A 4,520-nucleotide genomic window follows, 5' to 3' on the forward strand; every position below is an offset into this window, starting at 1 on the left:
CTCTCTCTCTCTCTCTCTCTCTCTCTCTCTCTCTCTCTCTCTCTTTCTCTGCTTTTTAAAGATATAATACAACGCAAAACGAAAATATCTGAATAATACTGGATGAACACAGGCAGAATATTTTGGTACAACTGTACACATACTGCACTAAATATCATACACTAGCTATATCGTGGTCATAACACGACCCCACTCCCATTACACACTCTTGCTTACGAGCGCACACACACATCACAAACAATAAAACAGTACCGTCCGTATTGGGTTCAAACCAGCGATCTCTTTGGCTCTTATTAAAGTCAGGAGCACACACTTTGCGCTGTCAGCAACCCTGTCCAAAGACGGCACCTGCACAGCAGAAATCCGAAATAGAATTCTGCAACGGCAGCGATGGCCAGACTGAACAGGGTATGGAAGAGCAACATCAGATTCCACACAAAATTCCTGCTCTACAAGTCACTAGTGGTCTCCATCCTCTTATATGGATGTGAGACATGGACACTGATGGCAGAAACAGAAAGAAGAATCCAAGCATTCGAAACCAAGTGCTTGAGGAGACTACTACACATCTCCTACAAGGAGCACAAGACCAATGACTATGTGCGGAACCTGGTCAGCAACCTTGTTGGGCCCCAAGAACCTCTGCTGGCGACTGTCAAACGACGGAAGATGGCATGGTTTGGTCACGTCATACGACATGACACCCTCTCCAAAACCATCCTGCAAGGGACTGTAGAGGGAGGGCGCAGACGGGGGCGGCAGAGAAAGAGCTGGTCCGACAACGTCAAGGAATGGACCAAAATGACAATGCCAGATCTCCTCACGACAGCTGCCAACAGAACGGCGTGGCGAGCTATGACATCTTCCTCATGTCCCCCCCAACGACCCCAGCGGTTGAGGGAATGAGTGAGTGAGTGAGTGAGTGAAGATTATTTTGCACGAGAGGCAATTCTTTGGCAGGGAAAGGGTAGCCTCTCTGACACGAAGGGCTGAGAGGGCAAGTCCTCCGGCCGAAAAAAAAACAAAACGATCAGACTAGGTAGCATAAAAAATCATGGTAACCTCAACTTACAATTAAAAAACGAACTTTTTCTTTAATACAAGAAATTAGAAGAACGCCTGCAGACAAAAAATGATAATGATAAAAACAGCTAGTACTTGATTTTGTCGCATATTAATGGGAGGGGAGGGTACAACAGCTCAACAACAACAACAACAACAACAACAAAACATGATAGGGTAATGCTTGGTTGTTTTTGTTTGTTTTGTTGTTTTTTTGTTTAGTTTGGGGGTTTTTTCGGGGTTTTTTTTGTTTGTTTATTTTTCCACTGGCGTTTTCAAGTCTCCCTCTTGGCCAATGGCACAGTCCATAGGAATACACCTGGCCCGCACAATCCCAGCTTCTATGTACCAAAAATAATTGATAGACTCAAAGAAATACGGTCGGGCGCCTGTGGCCAGCCACTAAACTTCAATGCAGCTGTGAACGTAGTTCCCTCCCAGCCTGTCCAACACAAAACTTTCCTTTCGTTGTTATGCTGAAGAAGATGGTAGGAGAAACCTATATGCACAAGAAAGTTCAAACTTTCGATTATGAGTGAAGGAAACTTTCCATTGACTTCTGAACTGACCCATGATTAAAATCACTCACCTTGATCGTTTTTATATCGGTTGGTTCTGAGTCATAAGGGTTAACACAAAAAGTTGCTTTTGATAATTGCGCACCTGCGTGCATGTGTGTGTATGTGTGTGTGTGTGTGTGTGTGTGTGTGTGTGTGTGTGTGTGTGTGTGTGCACGTGTGTGTGTTTGTGCGTCATGTGTGTGTCCGTGCATGTACGTGTGTGATGTGCGTCAATGTTGATGTCGAAGTATGCTCAGTGTGTGCGGATGAAGAACAGGAATGGGGCACAAGTTCGTGCGAGGAAGCTTATTTATACCAACATGCGCTTTTTTTTATGCCGTTTTTATGTTCATGCATTCCGACCTATGATCGCGTAAGCAAAAATGACAGATAGGCAGACAGATGCACAGACACTAGAGTTACACACTCAAGTTACACCCTTCAGTCAGCACGTACGCACAAAAACGCACATAAGAAAGAGCCATACACAGCATTCGCATTTCCCATACCTTGAAACACGGAAACAAATGTCTATTGAAAACATCCCCAGTTCCTACATTTAGGCCACTTGCTAGCAACCTATTCCTTCTTGAAACACATCAGTCAACACTCGCCAGCATTTAAACTGTATTCAAATTCCAGTCTCTTTTCCTCATATCCACAGGACCAACAGTACGATTCTGTTTTTGGCACAGAATTTACGACTGCTACCGATCAGAAGGTTATCAAGACATGATGTCTAAAGAGATCAACCTTTTTTTCCAATGGGGGATTGACCTTAGTGGGTGGCGGGTCCTGTTGTGAAGGTCTATGCATTACAAGACTAATTTTAAGAAACAACATACGTTGATAGATATGAGGATCGTTCTCTTTATTCTTCTCCATTGGGCTTTTGTTAGAAAGCTGCATGTGCACTGAAATGAGCAATCATGAAAAATTGTTTTCTCCAGCACTGCTCAACTGGCTTTTCTCAAAAACTATTCGTGTGACATCTAGCCTCAGCAACATCGCAGAATGTACCACCCATGCCGTGCATCAGTTTCTCGGTAGGGAGTGGCTTGGTACACAAAAGATAAGGTTCATTCCCTCCTATTAACCAGCCACATACCCTTGTTAGTATACGAGGGGTGCTCATTATATAGCTGAACAGAGAAAAACAACAGGAACAACATAATAGTTTTTAAGTCATGCAATAGAGCAATTACATTAAAGCTATTATGTCAATTATCATTCCATTCCTGAAAGCCTCTTCTGCTGAGGATGGCCAAAATGTGGGGCAATGGTGATGGCCCTCCTGCAGGAAAAGTGGCCCTTCCACATAGTAATTTTCATCATATGATTTGTTATGACTTTCACCAGGGAATATCGTTCAATGAAAGATTTTGATGTTCGTCATATCCTTCCAGCAAGCTGTCTCCGTGCAGAACAACAGCTTTAAACTGGTTCAAAGAATTCAATTTGGGGATATCGAAAATGACGACCGCTGTGGTCACGTTGTCCAGTAACTGTCCTTACTCCGATGAAGGTGTCCCAGGCAAGGTGAGAAACAAAGCATTATCTATGACGAAATAGAGAATGCACTGAACGTTTCATCGGGAAGTGTCGTTTTTCTTAGTCACCTTGGTGTTGGGAACGGTGGCTGTGCCCGTTGTCTCTCACAACTTGAATTTCTAAACAAAAGAAAGTAATTAAGAGTTTGTTGGGGCACACACATGCTTAAAAAAATTGATTGGGGAAGATCTAATCGCGTTTGGGACATTGTAAATAAATGACAGGACGAATACCTATGTATTTCTGCATTATCCCGAAACAAAGGCACAGTCAGCAGTCTGGGTCTTCCCGGGTGAGAAACTACATATAACTTGAATTTGAACTGAGACTGATGAAAGCGAGCAGGCAAATGATTGTGTGTTTCTTTTCAAAATCCGGCCACCTTGCTAAAGACAATGACCTCAGACCGGTATGTCATCCGCCAGCTAAAGTGTCTAGGGCATGGTGCACACAGCGTCCCGGCACTGGAACTCGGGTGGTCTCCTGCTGCATCATGACAGCCTGACTCGGATGCCAGAGCACACTTCAGCAACAACCTTTAACTTCTCAGGGTGGAAAATAGCATACAGCTGGTCAGATACTGCCCATATCGACTAGCTGGTTCTGTTCCCTTGGTCAAGCGACATTAAGAGGAAGGCAGTTCCAGTGTTGGTGCTGAAGATGCTCCGCCGAGCTTTCTTCGAGGGCGTTATTTTGGCCCGGGTTATAACAAAAACGAAGAAGAAAGAAAGAAATATTATAAGAAACAAAAAGGATAGGGAAAAAAACAAGGGACAGTAAGAAAAGAAAGAAAAAAAACACAAACAAAGTAAGACAAAAGCATACGAAAAATGTTGAATTGACAGGAACTGAGAAAGAAGCCAAAGGCCTTGCACCTTGCAGGCAGATTCACAGAGGAAAAGAAAAAAAAAAAAAAAGGATTATCCGAAATATTATTTTTTCACGGTAAGAAGGGTAAAAATGACAATTAACAACAACATTTTATACTCGTAGATATGACAGTTGATCACAATAAAAGTAACATGAAGAAAAAAAAATGCAAGGGCTCGTCCGGGATTTGAACCCGGGACCTCTCGCACCCTAAGCGAGAATCATACCCCTAGACCAACGAGCCAGCTGATCTTCGTGAGTCTTTTATTTAATTTATAATTCAAATCTATTCCAAAATTTTATTTTATTCTAAGATATATGCTAATTATGTTTGATATTTATCTGGAAAATAGAATAACTAGTGTATTTAAGCTTATCACTATATCGGATAAAAATAATGAACTTTCAAACAGGAAGACAGCAAAGCTTCTAATTTTAGACATTCTAATTTTAGCACAGTCTGATTTCATTAAATAG

General features: G+C 42.3%; 1 non-coding gene across 1 annotated transcript; it reads right to left on the reverse strand.

The window, feature by feature from the left end:
• Nucleotides 1-4,215: 4,215 nt before the first annotated feature.
• Nucleotides 4,216-4,287, reverse strand: Trnap-agg (transfer RNA proline (anticodon AGG)). The gene has a single exon. It is a non-coding gene; the product is annotated as a tRNA-Pro (tRNA).
• Between the last annotated feature and the right edge of the window lie 233 nt (nucleotides 4,288-4,520).

This window comes from Babylonia areolata, chromosome 2, assembly GCF_041734735.1.
Source record: "Babylonia areolata isolate BAREFJ2019XMU chromosome 2, ASM4173473v1, whole genome shotgun sequence".
Taxonomy (NCBI): domain Eukaryota; kingdom Metazoa; phylum Mollusca; class Gastropoda; order Neogastropoda; family Buccinidae; genus Babylonia; species Babylonia areolata.